General features: G+C 42.5%; 1 protein-coding gene across 1 annotated transcript in view; it reads left to right on the forward strand.

Moving 5' to 3' along the window:
- The window catches only part of LOC145714926 (pseudouridine-5'-phosphatase-like), a 292,524-nt gene that overhangs the window by 243,821 nt on the left and 28,106 nt on the right, over nucleotides 1-20,597 (forward strand). The gene's annotated exons all lie outside the window — the stretch shown is intronic.

Below are 20,597 nucleotides of genomic sequence, written 5' to 3' on the forward strand. Positions count from 1 at the left end.
GGAAGTATATTAAGAACTAGTTAAGTCTTGAAAGCCATGGGCAGCATCAATGACTTCAACCCCCAAATCTCCAGGGGCCAAATCACAGACTAAGCTCTGCCATAGTAACATAAATCATGTACCAACTGCAAAAGACGTAGAAGGCATTGCCTGACAAAACTTTCATCAGATCTCCCTATACTAAAACCAATAGAGATGGGCTTTTCAAGGCTTTAATCACATTGGAAAATGTCTGCATATGCAAATATGGCCACAGGGTTCAAATCAGCTATATTTCCCTCTCTATAAAATCCCAGGAAAATTACTTAGGTTTACAGCAGTAAAGATATCCATGTGGTGGTGTCTCTTCCTTTTATTATAGCTGTAATGCCCACTCATTTACTTGTCCTTCTGTCTCCAGGATTGAACACTCTGTGACAATAGACTGCACACCATTGAAATAATGATACTGTTTTCTCTATTGGAAAGGGTAGTGGTAGTCTACCTAACACATGTTCCAAAACCAGAAGCATTTATTAGGAGGCAGAGCAGGAGACTAGTAACAGTATAGGTTGAGGCCAAACTGCCCACCTTCCAATCCCAGCTCATCCCTGAGCCGATTCCTCTGTACCCCAGTTGGCTCAGCTGGAAAATGGGATTCACAGCACTGTGTATCTCCAAATGTGCGAATATGCATCATTCTGTTTCAATCCCAACTCTGGCACTGGCCACCTGGACCCCACAAGTTAAGACCCCACGGAGACTGTCCTAAATTCAGATGCCAGCCTGTGAGTCCCCAGGCCACCCATACTTTGGACCGAACTGGCCATAAATTCAGGGGACTTCTCACAAACCGCTCAGGTTCTCAAATTCCCTAGAATGACTCACAGAACTCAGGAAAGGCCCACACTTAAAATGGTAGCCCTATTCTACAGGGTACACGTAGGGTGAGTTCTGTGAAGGAATGCAAAGCTTGTGAGCCCTCTCCCCATGGAGTCAGCACTCATCATCTGGGACATCAAAATGTTCACAAGCCAGGAGGCGCCTCTGAACGTCAGTGTCTACAGTTCTTAACGAAAGTTCCATTTGGTAGGCCAGAATGAATGACTGCATCATTGGCCACATGCTGGAACTCAATGTCCAACTTTCTCTCCTCCCCAGGGATTGGGTATCTGAAGGCTCCAAGCCTCTAATCATATATTTGATCTTTCTGGTGACCAGCTCCCCTTTCTGAATCTATCGAAGGGCCCCACCATGAGTCACCTCATCTGAATAACAGAGACACGCCTGTCACTCAGGACATTCCAAAGATTTTAGACAGCTGTGCCCAGAAGCTAAGCACCAAGACCCCACCAATGACTTATTATCCCATATGTGTTAGGATGTACCCTTAAGGCTGGCATATAGTCATTGGCCAATATATGGGAACCATGGTTAGAGTAGAAAAGGGGGCACAGTGTCAAGGGACATATTTGCATCTCATTTTAAAATCTTCTTAATTTGAAACATGTTCAGATGCATTTAAGTTTCTGTATTTCCACTGTTCTGTCCACTCAGAAGAAATTCTATGAGAACAAATCTATCAACTCTTTCCATGCTCCTCCAAATATTTGCTCCTGTTTGGTTCCCCCAGTTTATCACATTATTTTCTGTTCTATTCCTCATTTCTTTGGGGAGCATTGTTGTTCTTCATTCTGTCTGCTCAAGAATATTTCCTGTGCCCCACAGTAAATGCTCACTGATTTTTTCTTAAACAAATGAATCAATATTTGCTGAATTCCTCAGATTTTAACCTTTTGCTTTAGTTCTTAGCGGATATGTATGGAATGAACATGTGTGTTCTTTTATTTAATACATCTTTATCCATCATAGCCAGGTGAAAACCATCTGAATTTCCTAGTGACTGGCCATGGTTTCATAACTCTATTTGATACAAGGTATAAACAAATTTTAATTTAATTTGAATATATGTGTCTGTGCTGGAACATCTGACTTCTTAATTGGCTTATTTAAATCAAAATGACAGGAATCAGGTAGAAAATCAAAACTAAAACAAGAAAATGGGGCCCATGGTGAAGATAAATCAACTATAATCTGTTTCATTAAACCAGTGGCCCATCCTGGCTGAGTAATTGCGTTTTTAATAATCTGTAGATTCCATAGAGTTTCTGTGTTCTGTATTTAGACATGCTAGTGAGATTTATTCAGAGGGTCTTTCCTGCAACCAGATATGAGGTGTGAGATTTCAAATATTCTTGGTATACACTGCCAGTGTCTACTGATAATGCATTTATGAAGGCAGGTGAGCAGGACGATGGTGAATTGCAATATTACTTCAAGACCAGCACCATATAATAGGTCAACAGAACAGGCTTGTGTGAAGGGCATGTACACTGAGCATGACTCTTTTGCATGTGTATTTGCTTAGTGCCTGGATTCCAGAGCTGAAAATGGTCAGTGATCATCAGTGGTGTTTAGAGAGCCTTCACGGGAGCCTCATGGGGGAGACAGAGAAGGAGGTGTTGTAGGAGAAAGGGTGGTATATTTGACAGGGCTCTCCAGAGAAACTGAACCAATAGGAGCTATATACAAAGAGATTTATTATAAGGAATTGGCCCTCATGATTGTGGAGGCTGAAAAGTCCCTTGATCTGTCGTAGGCAATGTAGACACCCAGGAAAAAACGATGATAGAGTTCTAGTCCAAGTCTTAAGGACTGAGACCCAAGAGAACCAACGACATACGTTCCAGTCTTGAGTCTGAAGGTTTGAGTACCAGGAGAATCAATGACGTAAGTTCCGGTCTGATGGTAGAAGAAGATCCGTGTCCCATCTAAAACAGTCAGGCAGAATTCCCTTCTCCCTCGTTTTTGGTTGTTTTTGTTCTAATCGGGTCTTTAAATGACTGCATGAGGCCTACCCACACAAGAGAGGGCAGTCTGCTTTACTCAGTCTTCCGATCCAAATGTTCATCTCATCCAGAAACACCCTCACAGACACAACCAGAATAATGTTTGACCAAATATCTACACACCCTTGGACAGTCAAACAGACAAATAAAAATGGTCCTCACAGGTGGACAGCTATCTAGGTACCCCCATCCCCTCTTTAAACAGAGTGGCTTTTTCCCCCTAATGCACCTCTCCAGTTTTTTTAATTCCTACAGAGTCTGAATGCACCTAAAAGACATCATGCTACAATATTAGGAAGTAGGTCAAGTGTGTGCTCTGTTATCCTGACCTCAAAACCACAGGGCTTCCCAGGAGCCCTTGTTAATGTCAGTTCTCCCTCCTTTCTTTTAGTCTGTCCCCTCCCTTATTGAAAGCCATACTGCCTCCTAAATTTATTTTTTATTCTAAGGTATAAATATTTGAAAAAGGTCAAGAGCAACATTTTCCATGACTTGTACTGAGGAGCATTAGCCCTGATTGACAGAGACTTCTTGAAGGTAGTTTCTGAGACTAAATAAAAGTGAGAAATGTTCTAACGTCTACTTTTGTGATGCATCATTATATATTGAAGATATACAGATCGAGAAATCAAAGAAACTGGTTGAAGTTTTAAATTTAAAACTTTTCTGACTTACCAGATCACAGTGCCTTTCTTTCTCTCTTTACTGGCATCTATTAGTGTCTTTTGGAACTGTTTTTCCCCTTACCATAGTTCGGGAGATGCTGGTCAAAAGTGATCTGGCAATGTAGAGTGATACATGTACGGAATAGGGAGCAAGACTTGAAACTCATGACTCAGCATCTACTGTGGCAGTGTGTAGGACATAGCATGGCTATACATCTTGGAAAGTGGAGCCTACCGTTTCTCTGAGGGCATTGGGTGAAATGCAGCTGAGAATAAAGTTAAAGAGAATGAACAAAAGATGCAACGTTGATTCAGATTCAACTCTACTTTACAGATATTCAGTTGGTGCCTTGGTATTATTTCACAAGAACTAGACATTGACATGAATTTTTTAGAAATGACTCAGCACTGGATTGAAAATGTGCACATCACTTTTCAAAACCTAAAAGAAAAAGAATACCCATAAAACAGTTTTTACAATCTGAGGTAGTTGATGGTAGGTAGTTCTACATTTCTAGCAGATTTTTCTCTTTTTCTCTGATTCTGAATGTTTTGAGATTTGGGAGCCGAATTCCTTTCAGTTGTATGTGTATTAAAATTGCTCTGGGCTGAGAAGTCATTGGTGAGTCAGAGTGTTGAAAAAGAACTGTATGTGCAAGTCAGATGGTCTTTAACATACATGTTATGGAAGATTAAAAGCTGAAGGAAGTAGAATATTATTTGATCATAAAAGGCATTATGACATATGCTACAACATGGCTGAATCTCAAAAACATTATGCAGAATGAAAGAAGCCAGTCACAAAAAGCCACATAGTACATGATTCTGTTTCTATGAAATGTACAAAATGGGCAAATGTGTAGAGACAGAAAGCAGATTAGTGATCGGGGCGGGGGGAGGGGGCGCTGTAGGGAGAAGGGAATGAGGACGAAAGGCTCATAGGTTTTCCTTTCGTGGAAGCACATTCTGCAGCTGGATGGGGGCGATGATTGCACAACACTGTGAACGCGCTTTGTGCCATGGACTTAGATGTATATTTTCAAATGGTTAATTTTGCATTGTGTGAACTTAACCTTAATTTACACAAGGAAACACTAATGGGAAAAACACGGTAAGACTTGACAAGACCACTTATTTTTCATTAATACTGATGACTCTGGACATGGGATCTAGGGGAGAAATTTTTAACATGAGCCAGAGAATCCCTTTCAGTTGCCATAATGAGTATGTCACACACATAATGAATTTAAAATATTTATGTCCTTGGGTCTCCTGGGTGGCTCGGTCAGTTAAGCATCTGACTCTTGATTTCAGCTCAGGTGGTGATCTCATGGTGTGTGAGATGGAGACCCGCATCAGCACAGGCCCCAGTTGGGATTCCCTCTCTCTCTCTCTTTCTCTCTCTCTCTCTCTCTCTCTCCGCCCCAATGTTTATCTCTTTATTTTTTTTTAAAAAGGAACCATACTTTTCTTCTCTTTCTCTGCATAAGAAGGTATGAGCTTAACCAGTGGTTTTTGTAGTTGTCGTTTTGAGAAGGATTCTACAATCATTTAGTTGTTTCCAGAACTCCCACACTGCTTCAGCTACAAACAGACCATGGGGAGAATAGTAGCCTTGAAGTAGATGGCCTGTGTCCTGTTCCCAGTGGGTCCTATGCCCATGTGCTTTGGCTTGTCTGCCGGAGGAACAGCGGCTCCGCCAGCCCGGAAATCACATCGCACGCGGGAACGAGGTACATTCTAATTTGTAGGGCGCGAGCCTGGTGAGTTCTGTTCCTCTGCCAGGTGGGAAGATGTTCATTGGGATGCCTGTCAGGAGAGCTACACCTGCACACAGACGATGCTTTATCTCTTGTCTCTCCTGCAGCCACACATGGAAGGTCCTTCCAGAATTTTCCGAGCCAGCTGTTCAGATGCAGCATCTCTGGCCACGCAGCTATGCTGTTGTATGTGATGTCCTCAGTAGTCCCTAGGAAAACACCAGAAGCTTAATTTGACAGACAGAGATAGAGAAATTGGCCTGTCCCTTAACAGATGTCTCAACTTTGTTCTTCCACACAGTGTGCCATACAAACACCCACCTAACCGTTGGGAGTAGTCAAAATTGCTTGGAATCGAGGCCTTCTGGACAGAGAGGGTTCCTGGGGGAGGTTTGCTCTTCCTCCATCTTTTCTTGGAGGAAGGGACTGATGGCTCAGAAAGGGACTTTTGCTGTTTTGGAGTGGGGCAAGGACAGAAATGATATCCGGGACTCCAAGGCGGCTTGCCGATGCCTGGGTTAAGGTGATGCTTACATTACATGTTGCGTTACATTCCCCAGGGCCAACGGCACAGCTGGTGTTCCGGTGGTAGCGTTACCTGTGGCCACAGTGTAGAAAGTCTGCACAGCAGAGCTTGTCATCGTGCGTTACCTGTAACAGGCTTAAAAATGCTCCGTAATTACAGCGATTGTGAAGTAACATTTAAAAATAATGTCATTCGTGGGGTTTATCTTATGGGCTTAGCATCCCTTCCCCTCGTGACACATCTCGCTCACCCTCTTCCTCACTCTCTCTACCCTCTCTCTCCCTCTCCCCTCCGAGGAAACGTATAGTAAAATTCTGTCCACGCTTTATTTTTGCAATGACAAAGTGCCACCTGCACTACGTACATCATCAGCGGCACGTCTTCAATCTTTGGTAATGAGATTCAGAACAGAAGAAATGAAGGATAGCGCCTAATTGCTTTTGCTTCTCTGGAGGTCCTCAGAGAAATGTTAACATCTGGCATTGTATCATTGCTTGAAAGGTGATTGGGTTTTTCTGAGAGTAGCTCTTTCCTGATTTTGCAAATTCTCCTCCCTCTTCAGAGATGCTTCAGAATTCAAGAAAGGAAATGATCTTCTTTCCATGTGAATGTGATTTTCGGGTGGAAGGGAGGGGAGCATAGGTTCTAGGAGGTATCTTTCCTTAAAGAATGGCAATTTTTCCAGGGGTAAAGATTTCCAAAAATTATACGTGTCCGTATGGTTACAATGCCTAAGCTAGGTGCCTGGATGATTTGATTAAAAATTAATTTTTCAAAATGTTCAATAGATCTTTTGCTTTATCTTTGTCCCTAAAGAGGCTACACTGTTGTTGTCAGATGAATAATCATGTGGCTGTTTATTTTATTTTTCTGTATAATACATCATGTATGCATTGTGTTGTTGGGTTAGCCTCAGATTATTTTTTTTAATAGACATCTCCAGAGGGTGACTGTGCTGTGAGCTACTTTCGTTTTTCTTTTTTTAATTGTTTAAAATGTTTATGTATTTTTGAGAGAGACCGAGAGAGACAGAGAGCAAGTGGGGGAAGGGCAGAGAGAGAGAGAGAGAGAGAGGGAGACACAGAATCCGAAGCAGGTTCCAGGCTCCAAGTTGTCAGCACAGAGCCTTACCTGGGACCCGAACTCATGAACTGCAAGATCATAACCTGAGCCGAAGTCGGGTTCTCAATCGACTGAGCCACCCAGGCGCCCCTCAGCTATTTTCATTTTAATGGCTGTATTTGGTAATAGCACGTATACATGGCAATACATCTTTGGAGAGGCCCTAAAGAATACTTCTAATTTTCCTCTCCTTCAGGGATCATGAGCAAACACATTATGAGGCTCTGAAGTGTTAGGCTGTAACATTTAGAATAATGTTGTTTATAAGGTGAATTCCTAGACCAGTGTCCTCATTTATTTTTCTTTCTCACGTGGGCGTTATGCTCATAGGTGCTACCCGCCTGGTTTGGGATTCACAGATAATTTATCATTTAGATTAATTAAATACTCCAATTCTGTGGTTTTCTTTACGATCTGTGACAAATCGGTGTTGGCTGGAATCTCAATTTTCAGTTTAAAGACAGTAATCCTTTACCCTGGTACAGTGTCTGTAACAAGCACCACCAGCCCTATCTCGAGCCTTACTCTGTCAGTCCCGCTTTTAAAAATGGATGTAGCGGTGGCCAGGTCCTTTGCCAACTGGATATTATGTTCCTAAACAGCTGGCACGTGCTTCGTTATTCTGTCCAAAGGCAGTGAGCGGAGCCTGATGACCACCGAGTGTGTTGAACATGCTCGTTGAAACCTGCAGAATCGCGTTAAGTTTAAATGGTACGCGGCTCAATGACGTTGAGGGTTTTGAAACACTTGTTCTTTTAGAATTCCAATCTTGCTCTATTTTTACCTGTGTTTCCCCTCTCTTAGAAACACATGGAGTGTGCCTATAGAATGAAATGTTAAGCCTGGCTCCAAAGTGGGAAGTTAAGGAAGTCATGGACATCGTACAAAAGGCAAATCAAAAGCTACTGTAAACTTCCCAGAAGTTTCTCCTTTGATTTGTGATGTTAGTCAGCTGGTGTCTTACGAGTTTAGAATAGAAATGGTCCTGGACTATGTAATGCTGTGTAGGTGAGTTTGGACAGAGCATCACTATTTGAATTACATAAGAGGAGACAGAGAGGTTGAATGAGTTGCCCAGGGTCACACAGCTCAAGAGTGAAGAACCCAGCGTGTTCCTGTAGAGATCTTCCTGCCCTTTGTGCTGGGCCACATGTTCACGACTTGAGATTTTCCTGAGATGGCCCAAGCTGAGTCTAAAAGCCAGCGTATAGGAAGGCAGTAATTACGTGGTGTCTATTTACCAGACACCATGCAAGTGAAGACACAGTTACCAGTTGTGGGTGGTGAATGTTGGGTGAACCTTAGAAGCTTAGCATTTCCCAGAAGAAGATCGAGGGGCCAAAACTAGCTTGGAAAGGTTCTCAAGACCACGTGCGATTTTCTGATAAAATATGTGAGGAATCCTGCGGGGTCATGGGTGACACCCCAGACACAGGGTGCTCACCTGAGGCCAGAGTTTAGCAATCTGTGGTTATTAATGTTCCCACAAATAAATGAATAAGTGAATCCTAGGAAGAATGCAGGAATCCCAGAATATGGAGAACTTCAGAAGTATCTTTGATGGGCTTTAAGCAGATCGACATCCTGCTGATTCACACCCATGTGGAGAAAGGAGAGCTTTCCTGTGGAAGAAGTTCAGATAGTTCTTTCAAGAGAACACAGATGGAAAGTTTGTTAGGGTGTTTTCAGGTGAAGATGTGAAAGATGGGGCAAAAATCAGTAATCCACTGTGTATTTGGGGCAGAAGAATGTGACTGATTGAAATAACTTTTGGTGATGTCAGTTGATTTACAGGAAATAGGACGGGAAATGTTGGCTCTGGAGAGAGATACACGATAAAGACGTCTGAGAATCTCTGCATCTCACCACGTTTCAGTTTCCTAGCCAGTAGGATGGGTTCAGTGACCGCTTCTAGTAGGACCACTTAGTAGACATTCTGTGCAAAATACACAGGAGACACTGACTGTTTACCTCTTCTTCCCCTTCCTTCCATTTGGGAAGGAGAGAGATGACGAATTATTTGCATGGTGCTGGGAGGGGATGATAAAATCTCATGTGATCCATTTATTTGCTTCCGGTTTCCACATGTACCCAATCAGTTCGATAAGCACAGCAGTTAATGATGGAAGCAAAACAAAAATTCACTGCATCTGCGTTTTCCTCTTTAGCTTTGATTTAGTGGGGGAACCATTGCTCCTGGGTACCATGCTTTATGCAAACTCCCAAGTGGCAAGTAAGCTACAGATAACTTATGTGAAAAAATGAAGTTTCGAATTACATATGAGAAGCTCAAGTCCAAGATATTGATCAGCATTTCAACTTCACTCAAAACAAAGATATCCTCTCTGCCTCCACAGCTAAGGACTGTGGTTAATAGGCTGCCAGTCTTTTGGGAATACATAGTGGTACCGTCTCCTTCCTGGGTTACTATCTGGGTATTTCATAACTTGCTAGGATCTGTTGTAGCGGGGGACAGGAAATATGAACAACTTCAAGCAGTTCTGACTTGTTGAAATGGCCACAGGGCCACTCACATTCTCTTTGTGGGTATTAGTTTCCTCTTGCTGCTGTAACAAATTACCACAAACTTAAGGCAAACACATTTATCATCTTACACTTACGGAGTGTATAAGTGTAAAGTCAGTCTCGTGGGGCTAAAGCCAAGGTGGCTGGGAGGGCTGTACTCCTTCCAGAGGCTCTAGGGAAGAATCCTTCATCCCTGGATATTAGCCTTCCTATTCCAATCTCCCCCTCAGTCTTCACATCACCTCCTACCCACTCTGTTTCTCAACTCTTTCTTATAAGGACTCTGTGAGTACAGTAGACTATCTCTTCATCTGAAAACTCTTGACGTCATCCCATCTTCAAAGCCCCTTTTGCCACATAGGGTAACATATTCACAGGACCTGGGGATTAGGGCATGAACATGTTTGGGGGGCATGATTCAGCCTGCCTCACTGGGCTTAAGGAAATCTTTCTCATGAGGTTACTGGGCTCCTAGGATACTCTCCTGTATCGAGAGTCTCCCATGCAAAAATATGGTGCACAGACATACAGGAGTGCAGGCCAACCCTGACAGACTCACCTCTCCCATGCCTGTGGTCTACTTTCTCTTCTCCGGTGTGAGTCAGGCACCTGAGGCAGTTCTCAGTACATCTCCCCTCCAGGGAACAAAATCAAGCTCTCTCTGAAGGCTTCCAATAAAGTTCATGCTCGTCACTCTCTATGTAGCTTCCCCAAGGAAATGTTGCTTCCATATTACCATCCACTTTGACATGCTTGATTTGGAGAAGAGATCTGAGATCTGGGGAACAGATCTTTTCTGTTCTGCATTTTTGTCTCTCACCTCCTTTCAATATCTTACGTCAATTACATCCAGGTGCCCCAAACCTTCAGTTTCCACATCCTTCACATGTATAATGTAAACCACATTTTCCGTAGGTAAAACCAGATGAAGTACATCCTGTTAGGGCCATATAACAGAGGAAAGGTGACTTTCTGGAAACCAACATAGATTTTGGAGTTCCATAGGCCCGTTTTCACATTACTATTTGCGCGACCATGGGCAACTTCTCAAATTTCCCGAGCTTTGATGTAGGGGATCGAGTGCATAAATTGCCATGTTTAACGTATACCTCTCTACATCCGTGTTCTTTGCAGTTAGCTACTTACCATTCAGAACTTGAAAGTGTTGTCAAAAAGTCCTGCTCTGCTTCCTGAGGTGTGTCTTTATAAAGCAGGTCAGCATGGTTGGATGTTAGTTTCTCTATGACTGAACTAGGTGAGGACGAATTATAATGATCTGGTGAAAACGCTCATGGAACCCATGGTTTAAATTAAGTGTGGCAAAATGAAATAACATGCACTGGGTTCACATCTGATCCACAAACCAGCTCAGGACTCATCTTGTAGTCCTCTCTTACTCCTGACCATGAACCTGCTCTTGGGACTTGCTGTGGCCACTGTGACATAAGCCAACATTTGAGAAGGTACATCTGCTTCCGATCTTTGACCCCAATCACTGCCATGAGAACCAGCCCAGGCTAGCCTGTGGGAAAATAGTGTTGAGGTCACTCCGGAATAGCAACCCACAAGCTAGACCATCATGTGACCACAGACTGCGGACAGAGCTCAGTCAAGATCAAACAGCTTGTTCTAGATCAGAAGTACTTCCCTAGCTGACTCAGATATGTGGCATGTAATAAATGGCTGTTGCTTTAAGCCACCCAAGTTTTGGGGTAAGCAGCAATGGCTAACAGATACACTTGGTTCCTTCATTTGTGAAATGGGGGTGATAATACCTATTGCATATGGATATTATGAGAAATAATTGTACATAAACAGCTTTATAATTTTCTGGGACACACAAGATATCCAAATGGTAACTGAATTTAAGGATGATAACGTAGAAGGACTGGGATCTTTTTGTGTAACTTAGAAGTGAGATTCTGGTTAAAACAGATCTTTCATGTAAGAATTCTTGTTTTCTCCTTGGGTTTACTGTATTTGGATTTTAGATACTCTGGTAATTCTTTTAAAAGAGTTTGGATTTAGGCAAAACTATGTATATTTTTTTTTTGCCTTTTTCTTCTTTGGGCGGTGGTGGCAGGGAGCAGCTTTAAAATCATCTCTGTTTCATATCTTTGCACTGTAATTCCTTGGTCTTAAAAAATACATTTGCATCGTCAAATGTCAATGCCTGAAAACCTGCCTTTGAGAAGTAAAAGTATATAAGTGACACTGTCATGATTTCTGCAAGAGACATTGAGCTTTTATCAAAATTTATATCCTATTTAAATGATGCCTCTGAAATCATTAATTTTACCGTTTAGCAAAGAACCTTTGCAATTAGCTATTTAGAATTCAGATCTTTAAAAGCCTTCATGAAATGTGGCCACTGAGCTTCCTGTACAGCATTTTTATAGTTTTAGGTCAGCATGACTGGACTTTAGATTGTTTATAACTCTGAACTAGGAAAAGAATAAATTAAAATTATTTGGTGAAATCAGACATGCACCCTTGGTGTAAATTAGCAGAGCAGAAAGAATGTATACTGGTTTCCAAACCGGCTCAGGCAGGTCCCCTCTTTGGACTTCCCTTTCCTCATTCATAAGGTGACTCACTCCCCTGATGGTTATTAAAAGGGTAAAAAATAATGTATGTATGATGCTCAGTAGTGCTTGGTAGTAATATTTTGTTAATACAAATTGGGATTTTGAGGACACGCTTTTGCTTGGATCTCAAGAGATCATTTAAGATGGCAAAACAAAGGTCAAGGAGTGAAGACAATGGCAATAGAAGGTAGGGTGGCATTTGGTGCAGGACTGACTGAAAGAGAGGGACAGTGAGCAAGGTAGTAGAGGGATCTCACAGCCATGGACCTGAGTCTACCTGCATCAGAGCCTCGGGCAGCGGAAAAGACCCCAGAGCGACAAACACTTTTAAGAAAAGAATCTCTGTTGTTTCATGGACCAAAACTTTCGTAAACCAAAATGAAGCACAAGAAAGACGAAATAAAAAGACTTACAACATACAAGCTCACGTTCTCATTATTAGAATCCATGGTCAAACAATGACTGTATTAAATTACTGTCTACATTTCAGCATGCCGATTCTCCATTTCTGCACTTAGCTGCTGGGAACGGCAGCTGTCCACAGGCCACGTCAGGTACCGCTGTCCTAAAGCCATCTGAATGAAACTTCTTCACGGTCCAGTGCTTCCTCGTATGGTATTCCTCATGGGTCTTTCTGCCATCGTTATTATTTTTAGGGAGAGACCACTTGTGGTTTCATGAGCTGCTTCCTTCTAATTTTGGAAAGCTTCAATTTATCCTTCCAAGACCTCGGTGAGAGCCTGGAAAAGACAGGAGCCAGTGGCTGGGTTGAGAGAATACAATCCTTCCTTCCTGCTGGGATGCTGCAAAGCAGAACTTGTACAAAGCCAAATGGGTGGATCATGATGGTTTTACCAGGTACCAAGAGACTGAAACATTGGTTTGCAAATTAGAGCATGCAGTTAGGGAGAGAAAAGGTCCAAGTTTTAGAGTGTAAATGCAAGAAAGGCTGTCACCAGAAAACAAAAGAAGAACTTTCTGTGGCAAGGTGCGGGGTAACTGGTATTCTTGCCTCCAGCACCTTCGTCCTGTGGCCCACTCTCCATGTTGTAGTTAGAGTGACTGCTCCAACGTGCAAGTCTGATCATATCAATGCCCAGCTCCCCACTTCTCGATATCACTGCTCATTTAGAGATGAGTACTCTGTTTAACACCTCTTGTATGTCTAATGTTCCATGCACTTCCCACTTCTTAGGACGTAGGGATGCCTGATGGGCTGAAGATCTGCCTTTCCATCAAACTTCCATTCTCTTCCCAACCAGAGAGACTTTATTATAGTTGAAGATTCCCCATTAGACCATGCTTGGAAAAAATAAAGAGATTCCCTTGCTAATTTAATCTGATATGACAAAACCTAAGGGTTTTAGCACGGTAAATCCTTAGTTTTACCCATTTTCAGGAAGAATACACCATAAAAACCCACTTACATGTTAGCTCATTATTTCTTGCCTTCTTGCTTCATCCGAGCTATCCCCTTTACTTGGAATTCAATATCCCATCCCTGCTCATTTGGTCTTTAAGACTACTTGTTCTTTTAGACTTAGCTCAGATGTTACCAACTTGAGGAGTCTCGCCTGGCTCCTGGCACTAACATTGTGTATATTTTGTCACAAATCTTCTTCCCAAGATGGAAGGCTTCCATCTTCCCAAGATGGAAACCCAAGATGGCAGGCTGTGTGTTGTATCTCTGGGAAAAGCAAGGTATCTGTAGTGGGCACTATGCTAGCAATCCAAAGATATGCACGCCCTGATTTCCAAAAACCTACAACTATATCCTATTACATCCAAAGAGGTATTAAGGTCACAGATGGAATTGAGGTTGCTAATATACTGACCTTAAAGTAGGGATATTATTCTAGACTATCGAGGTGGACCCAAGGTAACCACAGTAGTCCTTAGAAATGGGGACAGTGGAGACAGAAGAGGGACCCAAAGAAATGGCAGTGCAAGAAAAACAACAACCCATTTCTGGCATTGAAGGCGGAAGGGTGGCCCTGAGTATAGGAAGGCAGATGACCCCTAGAATCTGGAAATGGCAATCAGCTGATTCGCCCCTGGGCTTCTAGATGGGAACATCATTGTGCAACACCTGCATTAGAGTCTAGCGAGATCCTTTGTGAACATCTGGCCTCCAGAACTATAAGATTAAAAATGTATGGTGTTGTGCGGTAATTTGTTACAGCCACAATGGGAACCTAATACAGTCACTTACAAATATGTGACATTTATCAAACATTTGTTTGGACACATGAATGTAAGTTTCACCCAGAAGGGAGAAGGAAGGCTGCTTTGGTATCAGGCAAGTGGAATTCTTGTCCAGCATCCCTGACAGTATCGAGCTTACCACAGGGTTGAATCAACAAGGGAGACGTTCCCATCAAGTGGAGATTTACAGGGTCAGGGGGCAAACTGTTCTTTGTTGGACTGTGTTCTTCCACATGTCTTCTAATTTCCATTACTGAAACTCTGTCTTCCTCAACATTACCGTGACTTGTTTTGGATGTACGCAGAACACTGCTTGTGGATGTTTTGTTTGTTTTTCTTTCCCGCCAGGTTCTTGTATTACTAACCCCATTAATTCAATGACAGGACCTGGGGTAGCATTCATGACACTGACTTTCTATTTTATGAGGTGTTCAAGTCTTGGTTCTCATTAATACCCTCCACTGGGGACCACTGAGCCAATTTAAGAGTCTCCCACTAGACCTGAGGCTGAATCTTTATGTTATCATGGGTACTGGTGCAGAAACTCCACGTAGGATACATGGAAGCATTGCCATTCCAAGGTCGTGGGGCTTGGGAGACACATGCCCAACCTCCTTACATTCCCGAGGGATCCAGGAAGACACAGCTCTTTCCCTGGGGCCAGGGTCCCCACGATTGAAGGGATCCTTGATCACATCGTGTTCTGTCTTTGGTGTCTTGCAGCTTCTGATGCCGTAGGTAAAAGATAATTGTATTCGTGATCTGTTGCAAATCATCTCAAAACTCAGTGGTCTAGAATGACAAAACAAACCTCTCTCTCTCTCTCTCTCTCTCTCTCTCTCTCTCTCTCTCCCTCTCACTTATAATTTCTATAGGACCAGAAATTCGGGAACAGCTTAATTTAGTGATTCTAATTTTGGGTCTCTCAGGTTTTAAATCATTTGACACGTGGATGTGGGTAGAGGACATTTTGAAGTGCTTAGACCCACCATCACGCTACTCAGATAAGTGGGAAAAAATGATAGGACTTTTTTACTTGATGGTCCAAAATGAGCAACAGTAAAACCTTTTGAAACAGAGGTTCTTCGGGCACCCAGGTGGCTCAGTTGGTTAAGCATCCAACTTTAGCTGAGGTCATGATCTTACAGTTTGTCGGTCCGAGCCCCTCATTGGATTCTGGGCTAAAAGCTCAGAGCCTGGAACGTGCTTCAGATTCTGTCTCTCTCTCTCTCTCTGTCTCTCTTTGCCACTCCCTCACTTGCACTCTCTTTCTCTCTCTCTCAAAATAAATAAACATTTTAAGAAGTAAAAGATTGAATAACGGAGATCAACAATGAAATATTGTATATTTGAATATACATGTGAATATAAATGCATACATATCTGTATGACATTTTTCACAGTATTAATATGTACATTTGGAAAGTATTTCTTCCTTACAAAATGACAATTAAACTGGCAGAGAAACTCATTTATCTTTCCATATTCATTTTGAGATAGAGGGGTATGAGCATTTGGGAGATTTGATGAGCTATTTGCATTGAACAAATGGCCTATCATGTCTGTCCCAAGCTTCTTCCATTGAAGAAGTTTGCAAAGTGCACATTTACACACACACAGTTCACACACACACACCTTGGTGTATTCTGGCTTTTTTATTTTTTTAACAAATACTAGTAGTAGTAGTTGTGTACTACTTTTTGGTTATCTCAAATAGCTTTCTCAAAATACAAGGTACAAGTATAGAATGGATGTATTTACAGCTTAGGATTTGGTCTCAATTCGCTCCACAATTGCCCAGGATTTAAAGTTGTATATTTTTACAAAAAATCTTTATGGGTACATGCACTTCTACATTGGAGTTGGCAGGAAACTATTGTTTGTTGAAAAACTCTTATGGGTCAGGCACATGAAAGATAATAGTCACATGATCTCTATAAGAACTAAACTGAATATACATTAGTTTCTCTGCTTTACAGATGGGGAGACTAAGACTCAGGGAGGTATATTGTTTATACCATTTCCCCTAGGTCACCAAGAGTCATGTTGATGAATAATTCCAAAGAGAGTCCAAAATAGAGACAGACAAATACCTGAACAGCTGCCAGTCTGTCTGTCCATGTATCTATTCCTGAGAATGTTCTCTCTCTGTATCATCTATCAATCTATCATCTATCTATCTATCTATCTATCTATCTATCTATCTATCCATCCATGCATCCATCCATCCCTATATCTATCCATCCCTATATCTATCCATCCCTATATCTATCTATCTATCTATCTATCTATCTATCTACCTACCTACCTACCTATCTACCTGTCTATCCCTGTATCTATCAATCTATCTATATATCTATCTATCCCTGTAACTATCTATCTATCTATCTATCTATCTATCTATCTCTGTAACTATGTATCTATCTATCTATCTATCTATCCATCCATCCACCCATCCATCCATCCCTATATCTTTCTTTCCATCCCTCTGTCTATCTATGTATTTATCTATCTATCTGTCTATCCATCCCTGTTTCTATCTATCCATCCATCCATCCATCCATCCATCCCTCCCTCCCTATATCTAACTATCTATCTGAATGTATCTATTCATCCATCTAATTACCCACCATCTACTTTATAGTTTTAAATACATATGCATGTTAGAGATACGTTTTTTACACAAAACGCGTATTGTAAAAACATAGTTTTGCCCTCCTCTTCTCCCTAACTTCCTGTCCATGCTATTTTTACATGGTTGTAAATGGCCACTTTTAATAGTTATCTAAATACACTTCTGTGAGTGTGTGTGTGTGTGTGTGTGTGTACAGGTGTGTGTCCAGCAGGATGTCCAGAACAACGTCTGATTTACTCTAAGGCAGGTCCTGCTCCAGCTGTGGTTTGTACTCATAAAGTCAACAGTGAGAGTTGTACAGTGGGGACGTGGGAGGGGCTGACCTCCATAGCAGATTCCGGAAGCGGGCAGCGCCTGAGGGGTCCAATTCCAGCCCACTGAGGGGCCCTGCTGCTTCACCGGGTTGTCTTTGCCTCTGCCATTGTGCAGCTCTGGAAAGGGCTCTAAATATATTGGTCCACCTGTCTTGCGTGGTCAGCTCTTGCCCCAAGATCCAGATTTCCCATCCCCATCCTCCTCTTCCATTACCCCAAATGGGGGAGTCTGTGATTGCTCTCCACAACCACTTTAGACAAACATGGCATGTAATCACTGATCTATCCACTCCCTACTTGACGCATCGCCTCGGCCTCCCAGTGATGTGAGCTGGCCAAAACCCTGCCCTTTGGAGACCCAGCATTGATGGTCCCATTGGAGTTTTCTGGATGACCTTATGTTTATTTCCAACAAAATTGCAGTCATCTCTCAGGAGGAAGAGTGTGGAGCTGCTCCGGTGGTCTCTTGAATTTGGGCCAATTTGTTCTAAACATGGCAGAATTTCCTTGAGGTACCTGCGTCTCTTGGCTCTGTTTGCTAGTTTGAACATCACAACTGTTTCTCTTTCTCCTTCTGTGTTTCCTTCTGTAATTTTTCTCAGGTGTGTAGGTTTGTTTAATTACGAGGACAGAGGTAAGGGACCTGTACTTAGGCTGTTATTTTCCCCCAAAGTGTTTAGATTTGGGTTTTATTTTTTAGCCCAATTTGAGAGACTTTGTTTAGGTGAGAGTTTAACCTTTTCTCTGTTCCAACCATGTGTGATAATACACGTGTGATTGGCTCCATTTGTCTCCTTGCCGATGAGGGATTTTAAGGCTCTCTGGACATTTCCTTTGTTTTCTGTCTGTTGTCCTATGATTATGTCTTATTTGTATACATCTTTTCCAAAGATTGCAAAGGCAGATTCTGCTTTTGAAAATATGCTCTGTGGTTCCCTTTCAGCTTTTCAAGAACATTCTTGCTCTAACCTGAATGTTTCCCTGAATTCATATTGATGCCATAACCCCAGTGGGATGGTATTTATTTGGAGGTGGGGGTCTTTGGGAGATGATCAGGTCATGAGAGTAAAGCCCCCAGGGATGGGATTAGTATCCTAAAGAGACCCGAAAGAGATGCGAGGACACAGAGAGAAGACAGCCATCTATGAACCATGAAGCAGGTTCTCCCTACATACCAAATCTGCAGGTGCCTTGATCTTGGACTTGCAACCCCCAGAGCTGTGAGAAATAATTGTGTGTTGCTTATAGGCCCCCTAGTCTTTGCTATTTTATTATAGTTGCCCAAATAGACTAAGAGAATTATTGAACCCATATTACAAATCTGCATGAAAAAATGCTAAGGAGACCACTTGGCACCTAATAAATGGCTCATAAATATGAGTTACTTTTGTTATTATTGATACTTAAATTGTTCCACATGATGACTGAAGTGGTTATCTTTAAACTCCCCCCATATCCAAGGAGGGCAATTTGTATTTTATTGACTTGTGTTTTCATATCGTTTCCTCACACAATATTGGATTGTAAACCCAATTCCGTTTGTTGAACAGGTGACAACTAGTGTATCTCTTTCAACCCCTTCTGGCATTTAATTCATTTGGATAACCATATTTGAAACTTTGTTCTTGCAGGAAACACTATGCATACCTGCTGTTAGTCTTTACTTTCAGACGTGGCTTAGAATTAAATTAAAATCAGACCTGTCTTTTCTCCATTCTTTCTTTTTAAGTTTATTTATTTACTTTGAGAGAGAGAGAGAGAGAGAGAGAGAGTGAGTGGGGTAGGGACAGAGAGAGAGGGAGAGACAATCCCAAGCAGGCTCTGTATTGTCAGCACGGAGTCCGACGTGGGTCTCGAACTCACGACCCGTGAGATCATGACCTAAGAAGAGTATTTGGGTTATAAACAAATGGAATCCTTGAGTATTTGAGAAATTTTGCTTTTACTTCAGGCTTCCATAGGAAATATCTGGGCACCACATGATTTTGACTTCTTATGGGTAGCTTCTCTTTATTTTAGATTTTTATTTTATTTTATTTTATTTATTTTATTTTATTTTTTTATTATTTTTTTAATTTTTATTATTTTTTCCCTGCCCGAATGCTTGAAGAACTCTTTTTCCTTTAACTTCAAAGTTCACGAAAAGAAAAGTTCCAGATTACATGCTTTGTGAGTGGCTGCCCTTAGTCTCCAGGTTGATACTGTGTTTCCTTGTTTTACATTTTTCCATAGATCCGTGTCGGTTTTCACCTCTTTTCTTAAATCTTTGTAAAGTTTATTTATTGATTTTTAGAGAGGGAGGGGTGTGTGAGCAGAGAGAGAAGGAGAGAGAGAATCCCAAGCAGGCTCCGTGCTGTCAGTACAGAGCCTGATGCAGGGCTCCAGCCGAGGAACTGGGAGATCATGACCTGAGCCAGAGTCAGAAGCTGACCCGACTGAGTCACATGGGTGCCTCTTTTCTTAACTCTTTCTTTTTTTTTAAATTTTTTTTAACGTTTATTTATTTTTGAGACAGAGAGAGACAGAGCATGAATGGGGGAGGGTCAGAGAGAGAGGGAGACACAGAATCCGAAACAGGCTCCAGGCTCTGAGCTGTCAGCACAGAGCCCGACTCGGGGCCCGAACTCACGGACCGCGAGATCATGACCTGAGCCGAACTTGGCCGCTTAACCGACTGAGCCACCCAAGCGCCCCTTTTCTTAACTCTTTGAAAGAAGAGAGCTGATTTGTGCCCACAGGCTGGGTCTGGGACTTCTCTTTTGCTCTTGTCTCTGGGCCCTTCTTCTGGAGGGGAGATTTAATACTGTTTCACGGTCACACCCCAGGGGTATATTTCCTGGTAGCTCCAGGCATGACCTTATGCTGTGAAAACTCCTCTTATCCCGTTACTAGATCGTGTGTTCTTTCCCACTGTGGGTTAATGGGGTCCCCAAGTCCCCACATTCACTGCAGCCAGAGCACCGCGTCCCTGGACCCACTCAGCCTCCTGTGCCCCGGGCTGACGCTTCCCTGGGCCCTTTGTGCCACAGACAGCCTCCCTGTACTTTTCACTCTGGTTTTCCTGACAGTTGCCATCTCTGGGGGCAAAGCACCTGCGAAAGGAGGGAAGGACCAATATTCTACCTTCAGAAGCAACAGCGTCCTGTGTGTGCACCTCTGGGCAGTTTTCTTCTGCTCCTCCTGAGGTCTGGACCAGTGGCAGCTGAGCATGCATGGGGTGGGGTGTTTATTGATCTCCCTTCTCTGAGCCAGCCTGTTTGCTCTCATATACATTGTACAAAAGGTGCCAGGAAGTAGGTGTACGTTGTACAGGTTATGAACACGTGTGGGAAACAGGCGTCGGCCACATCCCAGTCCCAGGCACCTGT

Source organism: Panthera onca, chromosome Y (assembly GCF_046562875.1).
Source record: "Panthera onca isolate mPanOnc1 chromosome Y, mPanOnc1 haplotype 2, whole genome shotgun sequence".
Taxonomy (NCBI): domain Eukaryota; kingdom Metazoa; phylum Chordata; class Mammalia; order Carnivora; family Felidae; genus Panthera; species Panthera onca.